The following is a 20,217-nucleotide window of genomic DNA, read 5'->3' as shown; positions in this document are numbered from 1 at the left end:
AATACCACCCCCTCCATATATCCTTAATGGAAAATCAGATCTTCGAAGGTCCTGACAAGCTTTGTCCTGTTCTGTTTTTGTCTTATTTAATTTAACTGCTGCAAGATCACAAATGTCCCACCTCCAGGAAGGTCTTGGAGAAGAATCTGAAAATATATGTTTGCGGGTTACTGAGAGCTGAAAGCAGGCTCTTAGCCTTCATCAGGCAAAGAGAAATCCCTGGTTCCATCTGACTTGAGATGGACTGTGGGTTCTTTTTCCTTTAATCATTGCTTATTAAGATGGCTACCTCAAATACATATTTGTTACCACCTGTCTCCCCATGGTTCTGTTGCTTCAGGTCTCTTAACATGTGGCAGCTCTGAAGAGCCTAGTTAGTCTCTAGCAAAATTAAATCCCTAAGACTAGTTCTTTGTGCCTTTGCCAGTACCTAAAATGTTTGTTTATATTACCTAGTTTAGAGGCTTGTGCCGCTGTCTGCAGACTAGCTGCCAGATTGCTTAGTACAGTTTGTCAGTGCATTTTTAAAAATGCAATTTTTCGTCCAGGTGCGGTGGCTCACGCCTGTAATCCCAGCACTTTGGGAGGCCGAGACGGGTGGATCACGAGGTCAAGAGATCGAGACCATCCTGGTCAACAAGCTGAAACCCCGTCTCTACTAAAAATACAAAAATTAGCTGGGCATGGTGGCGCGTGCCTGTAATCCCAGCTACTCGGGAGGCTGAGGCAGGAGAATTGCCTGAACCCAGGAGGCGGAGGTTGCGGTGAGCCGAGATGGCGCCATTGCACTCCAGCCTGGGTAACAAGAGCGAAACTCTGTCTCAAAAAAAAAAAAAAAAAAAAAAAAACCCTCAGCGTCCCGAGTAGCTGGGATTACAGGCACACGCCACCATGCCCAGCTAATTTTTTGTATTTTTAGTAGAGACGGGGTTTCACCATGTTGACCAGGATGGTCTCGATCTCTTGACCTGGGGATCCACCCGCCTCGGCCTCCGAAAGTGCTGGGATTACAGGCGTGAGCCACTGCGCCCGGCCGCAATTTTTATTTTCTTCTTTTTTGAGACAGAGCCCCATTCTGTCACCCCGGCTGGAGTGCAATGGCCCAATCTTGGCTGGCTGCAACCTCTGACTTCCAGGTTTAAGCAATTCTCTTGGCTCGGCCTCCTGAGTAGCTGGGATTATAGGCAACCGCCATAACACCCGGCTAATTTTTTTGTGTTTTTCATAGAGACAAGGTTTCTCCATGTTGGCCAGGCTGGTTTCAAACTCCTGACATCAGGTGATCCACCCGCCTTGGCCTCCCAAAGTGTTGGGATTACAGGAGTGAGCCACCACGCCCAGCCTGAAAAATGCAATTTTTCTATTTCCCGCTTATTCTGCTGCCAAACTCTGGTCTGATGCTGTGTTCACTTAGTGGGTGGGATGTGTAAAATTATACGTGGGGAGATGGTGGCCTGGTTAGAGTGTTTATTGTTTAGGTAGGAAGGTTTCTGTGTTGTTTTCATGAAGACTGTGATTCCAAGGAGCATTTTTAAAAGATTCTTTGGGGGCTCGGTGTGGTACCTCATGCCTGTAATTCCATCACTTTGGGAGGCCAAGGTGTGTGGATCATTTGAGGTCAGGGGTTCAAGACCAGCCTGGCCAACATGGTGAAACCCTGTCTCTACTAAAAATACAAAAATTAGCCAGGCATGATGGTAGGTACCCATAGTCTCAGCTACTTTGGAGGCTGAGGCAGAAGAATTGCTTGAACCCCAGAGGCTACAGTGAGCCAAGATGATACCATTGCACTCCAGCCTGGGCAACAGAGGGAGACACCATCTCTAAATAAACAGATAAACAAACAAATAAATAAATAAATTCTTTGGAATGTTTCTTTAAAGGTGTCTCTTAGGGATCAGCTACTGTTACTTATTGATTGTAAATAAGTAGGGGCTCACAAGCCCTGGATACCTTAAACAACCTTTCATGGAATTTTCTTAGGACACATTTTATACGTTCTTCACCCTCGTAACTTAAAGAAGCAAACAGTGAAAGAGATCCATTGTTTTTCATGTGGTTACATGGTATTGAAGGGTTTTTTTTTTTAACTACATTAAAAATTTTCTCAATTATCCCCTTTGACTTGCTCCCTCACTTCCTTCGGGTATTTGCTCAAATGTCAGCCTCCCCTGCACAGCCCATGTTCAGTCTCAGTCCCCTTTCTCCTGCATCCTCACACCCTCCTAATCTTCACTTTTCACCTTTCTCTCTTACATGCACACTAGAATAGGAGTTCTTCGATGGCAGGGATTTTGTTCAGTGTGGTATCCCCAGTGCTTGGAATGGTTCTTGGCACACAATACGTGCTCACTGAATATTTGTGAGCCAGCTCTGAACCAGGCTGCCTAACTTGGCCTCTCAGCTTTACAACATTTACTATTGAGGGCCCTTGGACAAGTTACTTGCCCTCTGCCATTGTTTCGTCACTTCTGAAGTGGGATAGTAACAGTGTCCCCTTCACAGGTGTAATAAATTGCTGTATCAATCTTGGCTGTTTTCAATTACATCATCAAACAGGGTTAGTTATTTTTCCTGCGTGAAGAGCTGCTGGACAGGCAGTCTGCACTTATCTTCACTGTCCTTCTGTTCCCTATGGAATATGGTCAGTAGTCTCATCACTCAACTGCCCATACTTTTCTCCTGTATCCCCCACCAAAGATGGATCATGTTGGAAGTTCATTTTCCCCTCTGTGAAATGAGATCCACCTAATTTCCTCCTGCCTTAATCCCCTGTGACTCTTCTTAGTAAGGTAGTCTGTCTCCAGCCCTTGTTCACGAGTGAGGTCCCCAGGAGCCTGGCTTCAGGGATGCTTCTGGTAGCAGGTCCCACCTTTCTCAGTGTCCTCAACTTCCTCAAGTCTCACTGGAATAGGTACTCTTTGCAGTCACCTTGTTATTTGGTGGTTTGGATTTATTTCCAATACTCCCACCTCTTACCCCTCAGGAGGCAGTGCTGTGTAGTAGTTAGGAGCACTGGCTTTGAATTTGACAGAATGTGGTTCACAACCCTGCTCTTTCTGTGATATCTTGGCCAATGACTTTACCTCTCCCCTGCTATTTTTTAAAAATCTGGGCAGTAAAGACAACCATGCATACTTTGTATGGAAGTTGTAGCTATGAAGACAACGTGTGTAGAAAAAAACTCAGCTCTGGGCTTGGCACACTGTTATCAGTCATTTCATCCATAGTTTCAACCTCGGTTATTGAGCAGGTGCTGGCACCAGTTCTCAGCAAATACGTGCTGAATGGAGGCATTTCTATTTTTCTACTGACTGGCTTTTCCATACTGTTAGCTGTTTTACTGCATCAGAGCCCAAAACACAAGTAAAAGAGCAGATCCAACCAAGGAGGGTTTGGGGCTTACATTTCTCATCAGTGAAAGTTAAACTAAAATTAGACTGAAATCAGATTTGTCAGGGGGAGAAAAAAAAGCAATGGGAAAAGGTGACTTGCTAATAACAATGGATATAAAAGTTTAGTATGGGGTAGGGGGGTGAGAGGTCACTGGCAAGCCTTCTTTCCTGACCTCCAGAGGAGTCATTTTGGAGAAACTGCTGCCTGCTTTATGAAGGTCGAAACACCCAGAAATGAAAGGTCACAGGCCTAGTAAACCACAGAATGAGGAAGAGAAGTCAGGTTTTCTAGCACCAGCCAAGCCTGCCCTCTCAGGGCATACATAAAGCCAGAGCTCCTTTTTTCCTTTAATCTTATGACATTTTCTTTCTTACTGATGGCAGGAAACAGGTAATTTGGGATGTTCTTGTTTTATTGGATGATTCTCCTTCTCTCGCTGATACATCTTTCCAGTTTTCCTAGCTTCTTCCTATAACAGTTTTTTTCCCCTCAAAGTGTGAACTTCAGACAACTTGCATCAAAACGGCTGTGGTGTCTATTTAATTTGAAATCCTTTGTACCTCTTCCTACATAAGACTCTCCTGGGGGAGGCTTACCTTTTAACATACATGCCAAGTGATTCTAATACCCACTGAAACTTGCAGCCTCTAGCCCTAAGGGAGTGGACAGGCTCATCTCTGACCGAATGAGGTCAACCCCATGAATCTTTCCTGTCTCATTGGCCCACGTAAGACACAAAAGGATGAGATCAGTGTTCATTTGAGCAACTCCATGGTTATGTTTGAAAGTCTCTAACATCATGCCTTTTCTTGGCCTTGATATATAGGTAAAGTTCGAAATTCAAATTTTCCATTTCATTACAGTTTGGGGATGGGTTTTGTTTTGTTTTTGACAGAGTCACTCTGTCACCGGGCTGGAAGTGCGGTGACATGATCTCAGCTCACTGCAACCTCTGCCTCCCATGTTCAAGCAATTCTTCTGCCTCAGCCTCCCGAGTAGCTGGGATTATAGGTGTGTGCCACCATGCCCAGCTAATGTTTGTATTTTTAGTAGAGACGAGTTTCATCATGTTAGCCAGGATGGTCTTGATCTCCTGACCTTGTGATCCACCTGCGCTGGCCTCCTAAAGTACTGGGATTACAGGCATGAGCCACTGCGAACAGCTGGGGATGGTTTTTATTTCTGTGAACTCCTTCAGAAACATTTAGAACACAACCCAAATGCTCGGAAATGTTTAAAAAAAAAAAAAAAAACCCACTAGTACTTTGAAGCCTGCCATCTTTCCAAGGTCAGAGCAACCTGCAGCAGTTTCTAAAAATAGACCTTTCTGCTACAGGTCACTAAGCAGGAATGGCCTCTATGTTGCTCTGTTTACCGTTTCACATCTGACACCTTCATAACAACAATGCTGACTTGATGAGGCATGAGGACCAACGTCAGTCTGTGGGAATTCCTAAGAAAATGCTAACTGGGACTGATGCTGGTGTGCATTTGGTGGCATCCCCGCCAAATCCAGCCGTGTTTGGATTCAAGGCCCTTTTAACCTTTGCTGCGCGATTCCTCGTCACCTTTCCATCATTGTCTCAAAGTCAGGGGCAGAGGTCAAAAACTCCACGTCACTCCACAAGATAGTAATGAATAGAAACATGAGCTCATGTTCAGGAATTTAAGACTCACCGTGTTTTCTTTCATTTTGTTTAATCTATCTTGCATTTCTCTTCTTTGCAAACTCGTGAGTTTACAAAACATCACCTAGCTGCAAATCTAATTTTAGGACCTTTCAAGAAAATGGTCAGAAAAGGCTAACTGATCTTTGCTATTTTCAGGACAGCCCTAACACATCTGGTCTTTTCCTTTTGTATAATAGTTTGTGCACATTCCCGTCCCAAACCCTAAATGGGCAGACTACGTGAGTGGTATTAGAATTACAATTTCTTGGGTGAACATTCTAAAATTAAGAAAATGGTGTAAAAGAAAGGGGGCACTTGACATTAAATATACATGAGGTGATTGGACTGGATCACTGGGCATTCACGCTCATAGGATTCCTAGTAAGTTCTGAAGAAGTGGACCAATTGGTATCAACTTAGGATCCTGTTTACAGGAGTCAATTTTGATTTGCAAACTTAGCCTGCTGTCTTTAAATAAATAATTCTAGTAAGCTCTCAAAATGTTAGCTTTGGGTGTTGAAGCATTTTCCTTCTTTAATTCTCACAACCCTGATAATAGGGATTATTACTACTCTATTTTACAGATGAGGAGATAGATTTGCAAGAGGGCAGTCTTATCAAAAGGATACAGGTATTCAGTGTGGATCTAAACTCCAGTCTATCTGATACAAAAGCCCAAGCTTTTACGTCAGTAAAAACCAGTTCAGATGAGCTGGTTCACAGTGATTGCCAAAATCCCTGAACCCACATGGGTTCTTCAGCCTCTTGGAGAACAGAGGTTGGGCTTGGCCAATGCTTTTATTTGTTTAGCTTTAAAGAAAGCACACACTGGGGCCTTTTGTTTCCCCAGCAGTGTTGATTCACATTCCCTAAATAAATTCACTTTCCTGTCTTGTCTCACTCATTTGACAGGAGCAAGTTTACATGCCAATAAAAATAGAAATGGGAGAAACAGTACTGCAAGAAGAGAGAAGTGACAGAGGGCTTTAGAGTGCACCAAAATATGAACACAAGCTCATCATTTTCTATACCCCTTTCACAACAAAACAAAGCAAACCCCACAGCTTGATTGTTCTGTGATTTTATAGGTGGTCGAAATGTCTGATGAATATTGAAATGTTGAAACATTTATTATTTTGTAAGAGAATACTTGAGACTTCCAGTAAGATTTGATCATTTCTCTCCCAAATAGTGGAAGCTTGATAAATGATGTTGAGTTTCTGTACTAGTCTTACTAGTACTTATTCACAGATCTAGAAGTCTCTGTGTCCATTGCGGAATGAGTTCTATGTGAGTCAAATGTAGCTTCTGGAGAAGTTGAGATTTGTCTTTGTGCTCTGTTATCAACAGCACCCTAATGAAGCACTGAAGCTACTCCCATCTTCTCTCTGCTTCCTCCATACTGCCCCCCAAGCCCAATCTCGGTAAAATCTTTCCTCCCTGGGAATTGTTCCTCCACATCTGCCTCTTTCCTGGTTCCTCATCCAAACTCGCCTTTGCATTTCTTACTCTCTCAGAGCCTTGCTAGGAGATGATTTGCTAATCTTTGATATGGCTAAGAATAGTAAATACCCTTTGAGAACAATACGATCTTACACTCACATACAATGAGAATAATAAAGCTACTATTCATGTTTTAAAAGGCAATTTTGCAGGTTATCAACATCTTACCATAAAGGAGTGAGTTCTCAGTGGTGTAATCTCAGTGACAAATTGGTTGGAGCTATGTATGTATAGACAGGTGGATCTGTATACAGTGATAGGTGACAGGATCTTCATGTCTTGGGCAGAAGGTGACTTAAAGGCTAACACACTGCAGGCTGTGTGTTCTGGGGCATCCTGAGATCTCCCTGTGTGACTGACACTTCCCCGGAGGACTCTTCCCAGTGCAGTTGGTAGGAAACCTTTGTGGCCAATGATGGTGGGCCAGGAAGGTGAGGGGCAGAGGATATGTCAGATATCCTAACAGTATATATAGTTTAAAGGCTCATTTCGTAATTCTGGACATTGTTTTCTAGGGATATGGTGATCATTCAAATATATTGGAAAAAAGTAATTGGCATGTTTTAGGGACACCTCTAGCAGTGTAACAGTATATGGGTTTGCCCCTTTGTGGATTGTGGGTAGGAAGAGTTTTATCCTGAACTAGTTTTCTCTGCTACCCAGCTGTTTATGAAATATGAATACAGGCTTGGCTCAGTAGCTCACACCTGTAATCCCAGCATTTTGGGAGGCTGAGGTGGGTAGATCATTTGAGGTCAGGAGTTCAAGACCAGCCTGGTCAACACAGTGAAACCCCGTTTCTACTAAAAATAAAAAAAATTAGCCAGGTGTGGTGGCACATGCCTGTAGTCCCAGCTACTTGGGAAGCTGAGACAGGAGAATTGCTTGAACCCAAGAGGAGAGGTTGAGTGAGTCAAGATTGCAGCACTACACGGTGACAGAGTGAGACTCTGTCTCAAAAATAAAAATTTAAAAATATATGAACCCAAGCTTGAAACCCAATAAAATGGGGATTTAGACTTGTCAATTGCCCTCAACAGGCACAACAAGTAAAGGTGGCCATATTTAACAATTAAAAATACCGATGTCTAGTTAAATTTGAATTTCTGATAATCAATGAATTTATTTTAGTCAAAGTAGGTACCCAATTTTATCTACCAAACTCAGTCACATGACAATTTAGATGTATTAAAAAAATGTAGGTTAATTATTTTGTCTTCCTTACAAACCCACTTCTGCTAGTTGGCCATCATCATCATCATCATCATCATCATCATAATTTTTATTCCTAGCCAAGTTAAAAGCTAGCCTGTTCTAATCACTTGAATAGTCCCTTAAGGGACGCAGTCTCTGAAATAAAATCCTCCCTTGCTCAGATGTCATCTTTTGTCCCCACTGCCCAGCTGTCTTGCTGAACAGTGTCTGGGGGTTTGGAGCAGTGGTGAGCGCAGGTCTTGGGCACCAACTCTCCTGGTACCTTGGCTTTGTCCACAGCCTTCCCAGTCACTGCTGGCCTCCAACATTGAATCCTGCAGCTAGTAATCCATGGTCAGCCATGGCCTGGGCAATGCCTCTGATTGCTGGCAACCCCCGACTTATAGATTCAGGCTCTGCTCAGCTCCCCTTAGCTTCAAGCAACTTAGCATCTGCCAAACTCTCATCCCAGCAACTCCTGACCCAGGGCCCATCCTAGGTCATCTCACCCCACCATAGTTGCCTCCTTGCAAGTCTGCAGGTTGCCATCTGATGTCTGAGATTTTTCCTTCTGTCTGAACCTCTAGAGACCTCAAAATTAAGCCAGGCCAGACCTGCTCCAGTGACCTTCTCCTAGGGTCTCCAGTGGTGCAGTGAAGCCAAGGTTCCCTGAGCCCTTTGGCATTCCCCTCACTTACCTTGCACACTTGTCCTCTCCTTCTTGAGTCTGGAGGAGAAATCAGAACTTGGTCCTCACAGCTTGACTCACCTCCATCTTTTCCCTCATTTCCACAAGTTGCTGGGATCTTGAGGGCCGAGCTTTCTCACTGTTTCTCATTCTTCTTGTGCTTCCCTACTTCTATAACTGCAAGCTTCCTGTCTTAGTTGGGAAGGGTATCTTCTTTGCACTATGGGGAAATTTCGGCAATTAGAATCCTCTCGGCCTAACCCTGGATAGGTTATAGTGGTTGTCCAAAGTGTGATCATGTCCAGGATCTTCTGGAAGATACAAATTCCAAACCCTACTCTAAACCTAATGAATCAGGAACTCTGGAGTTTGAGCCTCGCAACCTGATTTACCAAGTCTTCCCCATGATTCTGATGCACCCTAAAGAACCACAGCATTAAATATTTCTGCAAATTATTTCTCTCCCTCTCTACCAACTCCTCTCTTACCATTTTTCATGCCTACAGTCTTGTTAGGCAGACCAGTTACTCCCTCTTAATCTATTTGATTGATTAAAAAACTAGATAAACCCAAATCAATTTATGATTAAACAAGAAATTTGGGCTGGGCACAGTGGCTCAGGCCTGTAATCCCAGCACTTTGGGAGGCTGAAGCAGGAAGATCACGAGGTCGGAAGTTCGAGACCAGCCTGGCCAACATGGTGAAACCCCATCTCTACTAAAAATATAAAAATTAGCTGGGTGTGGTGGCAGGCACCTGTAATCCCAGCTACTTGGGAGGCTGAGACAGGAGAATTGCTTGAACCCGGGAGGTGGAGGTTGCAGTGTTTCGAGATCATGCCATTGCACTCCAATGTGGGGGACAAGAGCGAGACTTTGTCTCAAAAAGAAAAAAAGAAAGAAATTTGGCCTAGCATGGTGGCTCATGCTTGTTATCCCAGCACTTTGAGAGGCCAAGATGGGCAGATCACTGGGGATTAAGAGTTTGAGACCAGCCTGGCAACATGGCGAAACCCCATTTCTACTAAAAATACAAAAATTAGCCAGGTATGGTGGTAGGCACCTGTAGTCCCAGCTACTTGGGAGGCTGAGGCAAGAGAATCACTTGAACCTGGGAGGCAGAGGTTACAATGAGCCGAGATCATGCCAGCCTGGGCGAGAAGACCGAGAATCCGTCTCAAAAAAAAAAATATATATATATATAGCCTTAAAAGCAAAGGAAATTCTGATATATGCTGCAACACGGATGAACCCTGAGGATATTATGCTAAGCAAAATAAACCAGTCACAAAAAGACAAATACTGTATATGATTCCACTTGTCTAAGGTACCCCGAGTAGTCAAATTCATACACACAAAATGTAGAATGGCAGTTGCCACAGGTCAGGGGAGTGGGGGTTAGGGAGTTTTGTTTAGTAGGTACAGAGTTTCAGTTTTGCGAGATGAAAAGAGTTCTGGACATTAGATATACAACAGTGGGAATGTACTTAATGCCACTGAAGTGTACCCTTAAAAAACCGGTATACTAGCAAACCAAATTCAACAATACACTAACAATATCATTCATTGCAACCAAGTAAAATTTATCCCTGGGATGCAAATCAATCAATACTATGCATCATCTCGATAGAATGAAGAACAAAATCCATATGATCATTTCAGGTGAAGCTGAAAAAGCATTTGATCTCTTCATGATAAACATCCCTTAATGATAAAAGTCCTTCAAAAAACAGAGTATAGAAGGAACATATTTCAACATAACGAAAGCCATAGATGACAGATTCACACTGAAAGCCTTTCCTCTAAGATCTGGAACATAACAAGGCTACCCACTTTCACTGCTGGTATTCAACATAGCACTGGAAGTCCTAGCTAGAGCAGTCAGACAAGAAAAAGAAATAAGGGGCATCCAAATTGAAAAGGAAGACCAATTATTCTTATTTGCAGATAATATGATCTTATATTTGGAAAAACCTAAAGACTCCACTAAAAAACTATTAGAAATGAAAAACAAATTCAGTCATGTAACAGGATACAAAATCAACATGCCAAAATCAATAGCATTTCTATTAGGTTGGTGCAAAAGTGATGGCAGTGTTTGCCAATAAACGTAATGGCGAAAACCACAATTACTTTTGCACCAATCCAATATATGGCAACAGTGAACAATCCAAACAAGAAATTTAAAAAGTAATCTCATTTACAGTAGCCACAAATAATATTAAATATCCAGGAATTAACCAAGTAAGTGAAAGATCTCTATAGTAAAAACTATTAATATAATACACTGATGAAAGAAATTGAAGAAGGCACAAAAAATAGAAAGATATTCCATGTTCACAGATTGCAACAATCAATATTGTTAAACTGTCCATACTACCCAAAGCAATCTACAGATTCAAAGCAATCCCTATCAAAATACCAATGATATTCTTCACAGAAATAGAAAAAACAATCCTCAAATTCATGCATGATCACAAAAGACCCAGATTAGCAAAAGCTATCCTCAGCAAAATGAACAAAACTGGGGGAATCACATTACCTGACTTAGAATTATACTACAGAGCTATAGTTACCAAACACATAGACCAATGGAACAGAATAGAGAACCCAAAATGAATCCACATACCTGCAGTGATCGCATTTTTGACAAGGTGCCAAGAACAAACACTGGGAAAAAGATAGTCTCTCAATAAATGGTGCTGGGAAAACTAGATATCCATAGACAGAAAAGTGAAACTAGATTCCTCTCTCTTACCATGTATGAAAATCAAATCAAAGTTAAAGAGGCCAGACACAGTGGCTCAAGCCTGTAATGCCAGCACTTTGGGAGGCCAATGTACGTGGATCACTTGAGGTCAGGAGTTCAAGACCAGCCTGGCCAACATGATGAAACCCCATCTCTACTAAAAATATGAAAATTAGCCAGGTGTGATAGTAGGTGCCTGTAATCCCAGCTACTCGGGAGGCTGAGGCAAGAGAATTGATTGAACCTGCAAGGTGGAAGTTGCAGTGAGCAGAGATTGTGCCACTGCACTCCAGCCTGGGTGACAGACTGAGACTCCATTAAAAAAAAAAAAAAGTATTAAAGACTGAAATCTAAGACCTCAGACTATGAAACTACTAAAGGAAAATACTGGGGAACTCTCCAGGACACTGGAGTGGAAAAAGATTTCTTGGCCGGGCGCGGTGGCTCAAGCCTGTAATCCCAGCACTTTGGGAGGCCAAGGCGGGTGGATCACGAGGTCAAGAGATCGAGACCATCCTGGTCAACATGATGAAACCCTGTCTCTACTCAAAATACAAAAAATTAGCTGGGCATGGTGGCACGTGCCTGTAATCCCAGCTACTCGGGAGGCTGAGGCAGGAGAATTGCCTGAACCCAGGAGGCGGAGGTTGCGGTGAGCCGAGATCGCACCATTGCACTCCAGCCTGGGTAACAAGAGCAAAACTCCATCTCAAAAAGAAAAAAACAAAGAAGACCTATGTTAATAAAAGATAGTGATATATTTTCTCTCTCTCTTTTTTTTAACTGTGTTCATTAAGTTTTTTAAGTATCTAAGTAATGTCATCTTTTAATACCCCTACATCTCCACCAATCTTTATAATGTAAATCATTCACAATTTAGATTCTAAATTAAATAAGGTTTATTATGCTCCTGGTTAAGAAAAGATGTTTATCATAGTGTTCTGGAAGAGCTAAGAAAACACGCCCCTAATTTTATGGGGAGGCTATATAGCGCAATGAAAAACTACTTGAACTTTGGAATGGCCCTGCCTTTGAATCTGGACTTTTCACTTACTGGCTGTGTGAATCTAGCTGCATAACCTGTTACAGACTCAGTTTCCTTTAGCTATACACTTGGAAGAAACTATCTAAATTTGTATCTCAAAGGGTTTTCGTGATGCTTAAATGAGATCCTCTCTGCAGTGACAAACAAGTACTGGGCATATGGTAACTGCACAGGAGATGGTAGTTATCAGGAAGAACAGGTGTGTGAAAGCAGTAATCAGCAGAGCCTGAGGACTAACTTTGTGAAAAAGTCGGGTTGTGGAATTTAGTTTTACCATCACTTTTTGGTTGTACCTTGATTTATTTGAACACAGTTTTCTTTCTTTCAGACCTGATGCAATTATATCTGTTATCAGTTTCTCATGATTAAGATTTGAACAAGACAGCAACAGGCAAAGCTCATTTATAATGTAGGTCCAAGGTAGGCTGGAAAGGTCTTGATAGAACCTTTTGTGGGTGCTAGAAATGTTCTATATCATTTTTACGGTTTATATAGATTAGTATACTTTATACATTCTGTGTATCTTATACTTAATAAAAATTTGTAAATGATTAAATAAGGATCACAAGACCTACCCATACCAAATCCACTATGAAAGTAAGTTGATTTTATTTTTAGTAAGCCAACTCGGTAAATTTAGTAAAGTTTTTTGTGAGAATTAAAAAGTGACATCTGGCTGGGCATGGTGGTTCACGCCTGTAATCCCAGCAATTTGGGAGTTTGAGACCAGTCTGACAACATAATGAGACCCTGTCTCTACAAAAAATTAAAAATATATATATTAGCTGGGTGTGGTGGTGCTTGCCTGTCTTCCCAGCTACTCTGGAAGTTGAGATGGGAGGTTCGCTTGAGCCCGGAAGGTCAAGGCTGGATGAATCGTGGTCGTGCCACTGTACTCCAACCCCGGCGACAGAGGGAGACCCTGTCTCAATAAATAAACAAACTTGCACAAGTACTTGGTCTACATATGTTTGTTTAATCCACATTAAAAGTCTGGAAGTTTTGCATAATCTGGATTTCTGGCTTGCAGAGAAGTCAGACGGTCTGGCAGCAGTGGGCTGGAGCTGCACGCACCCATATTTAATGAGGCACTCCCTCTCCGGTTTGCCTTGGGGCCCCACTGATTCCTGTGATCCTACACCTGTTGCTTTGCTCATTGACTCCACCTGCCTGGTCTAGTCAGCATTTGACTTTGCCAGCATGGTAGAGCAAACACTTGTTGACCAGTTATCTTCTTCAACTCCAGCCAACTGACAAAGCTATCTTTTCCAATAGAGCACTGGTTGACGATTTTTAAGCCTAAACCGGGGAAGGGAATCATTGTGTCTTACTCTCTTTGATCTCTCCAGTCCATGGCAAGCACTCATGACATGCTTGTTGAGTGAATGAAAAACCCACATCACGTGGCGACTGCCTACTTGTTACGTATCTCCTGTCACATTTCTTTTCATGGTACATGGGTTTGTGAGCCCCACTGTAATTCAAACTGCCCTCTTCTACTATAGCATAAGATGCAGGGTTAGGAAAGCGAAAGGAAAAATGTTCTTCTCACTATCAGTTTAAATCATGATTTGAAGCAGGTTTTATTATACCAAATTATCATCAGGCTAATTGCTTGACAACCTCTCTCATTACTGCTGGCTGGCGCCATTCAACTGATCCCTTCTGCTGATATCTGACTGGGGGAGGCGTGGCATATCTTCACTAAGGAGAATTCTGCTACCCCGAAAATTACCCAGGCTGCTAAGCATCATATATGCCATTATGGCCCATTCTGAAGTTGCAGTAAATCTAATATGTGCAGTAGTGTTGAAGAGCACACTGATTAGAAATCAGGTTACCTGGCTTCAAATCCTGTTACTATTACTTGTTAGTTTTGTGACCTTGGGCAAGTATTTTTGTTTTCTTTTCTTTTTCTTTTTTTTTTTTTTTGACTCGGAGTCTCACTCTGTCGCCCAGCCTGGGGTGCAATGGCATGATCTCAGCTTATCGCCACCTCTGTCTCCTGGGTTCAAGTGACTCTCCTTCCTCAGCCTCCCGAGTACCTGGGATTACAGGCATTCGCCACCACGTCTGGCTACTTTTACATTTTTAGTAGAGACAGGGTTTCTCCATGTTGGTCAGCTGGTCTTGAACTCTCGACCTCAGGTGATCCACCTGCCTCGGCCTCCCAAAGTGCTGGGCTTACAGGCATGAGTCACCGCACCCGGCTGACCTTGAGCAAGTTTTAATCTCTCGGTGCTAGAGGTTCTTCAGCTGGGAAATGGCAGTAATAACCTCCCTAGTAGGGTGGTTGAGAGAGTTAAAACAAAATTTGTAAAGTACATATGTATTTGTAAAGTAAATATGTACCCTGCCTGATGCATAGTAAACACTCTGCTAAGTACATATGTAAGTATACAAATGTAATTGATATGTACTTCTAGCTTTCCTCTTAATTTATTCTTTGTATTAGCTATGTAATTTTCCCATGAATAATGCTATAGTTTATGCTACACAATTCTTTTTCTCCAAAGGTTTTTTTTTTTCATCACTAAGAATAAATTGTGAACCCAAATGTAACTCCTTGACCTGCTATTCTTAGCACTAAATGGTAACTCGGTTTTCCCTGTCTGGGATGGTGGGATTTTGAAGGGATGATTGAGTTCAATGCCTTTAATTGCTACCTTCTGGCCACTAACATTCTTGTGAAGAAATACCTTGGTTTCCCCCAAAGAATTAAAGAATGTGGAAAGAGAGAAAAAGAACAGGGGGATATGATTACATTAGGCCAGCAGAATAGAATCAGAAATAAATTGAAAAAATGTGTTGATTCTCATCGGTCATGCCAGCCAGTTTTCATTTGTGTGCCTTTAGATTTCTGCATCATAAGTGGTTTATGTCCTACAGTTATTATACTGGGCAAGTATTGTATAATAACACTTTGGACTTAACTGACATCTTTTATGATACTAAGAAGCCTAGAGCCATTATCTCATCAAACTTGTTAAAGTTTTGGTGTCGTCCGACTGGGATAAAAAATGATCACCTGGGTGCACAATGAGCATTGGGCTCAGCTGCTGTGCGTCTGCTTCCCTCAGAGCGTTTTCAAGGATCTGACTCTTTCAGACATACTTGGAATTCAACAAACACAATTTCCCAGGAAATTAAATGAAAATGGGCTGGAAGAGAAAAACTGAGCTTACTGAGTTTCCACCTAGGCTCACTGCCCTGTTTTCTTTTGGACTGAAACCTGTATGTGGGAATTTACAGAGTTGGGCTAGTTTAGAACCAGAACCCCATGAAATTGGTAATCCAGAATCCCATGAAAGTTTATTTGCTGTCTAACACGTCCTCATCAACTTGGACCTGGTCCCTACCCTCGCCATTGAGATCTATTCTACAATCCCTCTTCCTTCTAAAGATGCAGTGTGACTTCCAAAAGTGAGATGTACAGGCCACCTGTTCTACCTGAATCTTTTGCATATTTTGTGAAGTTAATTTATTAAGCATCTAAGAAATGCCAGCCATTGCTCTATGTGTTTGAGACAGCCATGATAAAAATCAAAGACCTCTGTCTCATGGAGCTGACATTCTTGTGAACAGAAGCAATAAATAACAAAATACATATGTAAATGAAATAGTATGTTAGAAGTTGGTGAGTGCTCTTGGAAAAGAAAACCAGACCAAGAGTTCAAGAGGCTATTTCTATCTCCTCCATTCATACAATTTCTGAGTTCCTCTTGGGAGTTTAAATTCCTATGCCCTACAGGCACTTAAACCTACCTTACACAGAAAATCAATCTACCTTACAACACCTAGAGAATAGTTTAACTGTTATGGACAGACCCAGAAATGAAAAAAAATCAAAATGAGCAAAGAAGCCACAGTCTTCATTATTTTGTGCAGCTTTCCCACCATAGAGCTTCATCTCTAACCCCAAACAAGCACCTTACAAGGACATATGTGAATCGTTAAGGAAAAATACCAGCAGAAATCTGGTGTTCTGAAATCAAGGCTATTCATCTTGGTCTACAGTTCATCAAAGACTGACATAAAACTCTCCTGCCTTGGATTTATAAAACGGCAGTTAGGAGAAAGCAGCATGTGTTTGAGTAGATGACCTGCTAGCTTTAAAAGAAAAGTAAAAATAAAAGCACTCTTCTAGCCCATATTAGAATATACTCATCTGGTATATTCCTTTTTATCCTCTCTTCACCACAAATATTAGGACTAGGAAGACACTGAGTGATGTTCTGGACCAGGGCCTCCTCCAAGGATGGGGAACAGAGCCTTAGACAATAACTAACATGCTCAAGGTCAGTGCTAATCAGTGGCAGAACCAGAAGGGAAAGCCAAGCTCCCTCCCTCTGGTCCAGTGTACAGCGGGGTCTACAGCACTACTTCCAGATTAGATCATCGTTATTTCTTCCAAGAAGGGTGGCCTAACTGATTGCCAGAGAATCTGGGCACGTAGAAAATGAGAAGTCAAGATGTTTGTGAAAGCATTCACATGAGGAACAGAAGTGTTTGTTTTTTATTACAGCTGAGTCTGAATGCTCTCTAGAACTCAGATGTAGAGAAAGAAGGAAATAGAAGCTGGGGCTGTGGGCAGGTCTTACCTGGGCTGGGAGAGCAGCATGGTGTGAATGGTCTTCCTTCTAAATGAGGGGAGCTGGTGCACATTCCAGAGTAGTTTGCACTGACTCAGGACCTCATCATCTCCAGACTTGAGGACCCTGGACCTCACCATCCTTCTGTCCGTGAGTGGCCACCCAACCACCCAAGGGTTGAAGGTCATGCTCCGTGCTCTCACCTCAGGTCATGATGAAGGTAGGAAGAGCTACCATCCAGCCCATACCATGACTGGGTAATGTTGGAGCCTTCCTGTAAACCAAGCACTATGCTAAGTGCTTTTTCATAGCATCACCTCAGTCCTCACGTTAGATAGGCACCCATTTCAGAGGAGAGAAAACTGAAGCTGGGAAAAGTTGGATAATTTGCCTGCAATCACAAAGCTAGTGGATGCAAAGCCTTTATCTCAGAGGGTGGTGGTTCAAAGCGTGGTCTCTGCAATCAGATTGCTTGGGTGTGCATTCCAGCTCTGCTGCTTGCTGCCTGTAAAACGTTCAACAAGTTACTTAACTTCTTCAAGCCTCAGTTTCCACACCTGCAAAGCTAGTAATATTATAATTATTAATTATAATAATTAATTATTATAAAATTATAAAAATTAATTGTAATAATTAATTATTATAAAATTAATTATTAGTAATTATAATATTTACCTTATAGAATTGTGGTGATGATTAGAAAATGTAACATGGTAACTACTGACACATAGTAACTACTAACTATAGGTCAACTGTAGATTGGAACCACTTACAATTTCTATTGCAGTGAACCAAAAATTATCAAATATTGGCAATTTCATATAGTTTAATCTAATACTACTAATAGAAATCCATTCTTTGTAAATATCTTAATCCTTTCCTTATTCATCTCCTAGTTTGTGGAAGGACAGGTGATTTAATTGCTCCAATATAACTTTTTTTTTTGAGACAAAGTTTGGCTCTTGTTGCCCAGGCTGGAAGTGCAGTGGTGAAATCTCAGTTCACTGCAACCTCCACTGCCCAGGTTCAAGCAATTCTCTTGCCTCAGCCTCCCTAGTAGCTGGGATTACAGGCATGTGCCACCATGCCCAGCTAATTTTTTTGTATTTTTGATGGAGATAGGGTTTCTCCATGTTGGTCAGGTTGCTCTCGAACTCCTGACCTCAGGTGATCCACCCACCTCAGCTTCCCAAAGTGCTGAGATTACAGGCGTGAGCCACTGAGCCCAGCCCCAATATAATGTTTTTTAACTTTTACTTGTTTTAGTTTTCCTAAAGAGTCACATAGATTTCTTTTACTGTTAACACAGCGTCCATGAAGACTGTGTATGCAATATACATGGTTCCCAGAGCCAACAACCTACTGAGGATGTTGTCACAGAGAATCTGGCGCAGAGTGGATGTGAAGTGAGCTTAAAATTGGACAGAGCTGGACTATCAGAAAGTGGTAAATGAAGCAGTCCACTCCTGGCTCCTTTAAACTACTGTGACTGTTCTGCTGTTTTGGGGAAGAGCGTTCCTATACTAGCCAGGTGGTTGTGACAAACAAACGTTGAACATGACCATTCATCATTCCACACAGTGGAGATGAGGTTTGGTCCGCAGCAGGAGGTAGTTAAATTTGACGTACTCAAAGTGAATTGCATGGCCTGGCTGCTATTGAGTAGCCTTGCTGGGAGTAGCCTATGATGGAAGGAAATTCTTCTCTGTTGTGGTGTTTTGGGGAAGTTGCCTGGTGGGGAGAGGAAAACATAAAGCTGGGATAAGAACTGTGCTCTCCAAAGAAAAAAGGAGGCTACTTTTGAGATGGAGTCTTGCTCTGTCACCTAGGCTGGAGTGAAATGGTGTGGTCTCGGCTCACTGCAACATGTTTCCTGGGTTCAAATGATTCTCCTGCCTCAGCCTCCCAAGAAGCTGGGACTACAGATGCATGCCACCAGGCCCAGCTAATTTTTATATTTTTAGTAGAGATGGGGGTTTCACTATGTTGGCCAGGCTGGTCTCGAACTCCTGACCTCATGATCTGCTCTCCTCGGCCTCCCAGAGTGCTGAGATTACAGACGTGAGCCACCACACCTGGCCAGGAGGCTACTTTTGAATGAATGCATCTATGATGCAAGATCTAGTGGGAGGCTTCTCTTCTTTTGAAAGACCATTCTGTGCCCCACCCTGTTCCTATCCCACATTTGCCTCAATTTCATTTTTTCCTTAGATTTCACATTATAGATACATAAATAACTCAAACTCAAGTGGAACATTCTGGAGAGACAGAGTTTCTAGTTAATACAGGAACAACCTTTCAATAAAACTAGTATCACATTTGAAATGCAATGATATCGTCCAGGATGCTTTAGACTTTCTTGGCATCTGGAGTGAATGCTACTGCTTGTAGAAAATAATCCACTGATTTCAGAATTCTGGGGGCGGTGGGGGTGCTCCCTTTCTCTCTTCTTTCTTTCTACACTTAAAAAATAACCTGCAAATCTTGTTCAAATTCTTTTGCAAGGAAATGTATAAACTATCTGTGCATCCTACAGGTTTTTCCCCATCATGATGGCTCTAAACTAAGGAAAATACATTTACATGCCCATAAACTCAGACACTCTTGGAGTCCCATTTTCTTTCTGTGTGTGCTGTTCCTTTTCTCTCTCTCTCTCTCTTTGTGTCTATGGTTACTGTTAAGCTGACCTCTACAGTCTGGGGCAAATACCAAACTTGAATCAAGCACTACTTATCCATACAGCTGTGAAGGATTGCGGTTTCAGGGGCTCAGATGATAGATTCAAGTAAAGTTTCTAACTGGAGTTTAGGAAACCTGTTATGATTTCATCTACAAAGGCAGGCTGCATCGCACCCCACTGTGCCGAATTTTAGATGCAATGTTGTGTTATTGTTGTTTTTTCTTTTTTTAATGAGAAACATCTTTATTATAAATGATCCATTTTTATGTCTGTGTTGATTTTTATAATACCGAATTTCATTGTTGAGAACAATGACTGCAGAAAGATCTTTATTGTTCCTGCCTCCTGTCTGGAAGCAACTGTTGCTTGCAAAAACCATAGCTAATTAAACATTGAACTTAATTAGCTACAAAGAAGCCAGACTGGCCAGGGCTGGGAGGAAGGGCAGATAAAGCTGCCGACTCTGTGTTCTTCTTTACCTTCGCTTTAATGGTCTTCGCAGCTGGTCGTGTTTATGAGTCAGACGACCCTAGAGCGACACTTGTTGGGGACGGGCAGGACACCACAGCCCGACCGGCAGCTCCTGCGAGTGGCGGCCAGAGCCGAGTGCCAGCGCCGTGGAAACCGGTTCTCAGGTTCTCGCCGAGTGGACTTGCCCTTACATCAGCGGGCCTGCTCCTGTCAGGCAGGCGGCCGGCGAT

The 20,217-nt window shown here is 42.3% G+C and overlaps 1 protein-coding gene across 2 annotated transcripts in view; it reads left to right on the top strand.

Moving 5' to 3' along the window:
- Positions 1 to 20,217, top strand: part of SHROOM3 (shroom family member 3) — a 371,721-nt gene that overhangs the window by 147,162 nt on the left and 204,342 nt on the right. The gene's annotated exons all lie outside the window — the stretch shown is intronic.

Source organism: Callithrix jacchus, chromosome 3 (assembly GCF_049354715.1).
Source record: "Callithrix jacchus isolate 240 chromosome 3, calJac240_pri, whole genome shotgun sequence".
NCBI lineage: Eukaryota > Metazoa > Chordata > Mammalia > Primates > Cebidae > Callithrix > Callithrix jacchus.
This window is presented reverse-complemented; position numbering and strand designations above follow the sequence as displayed.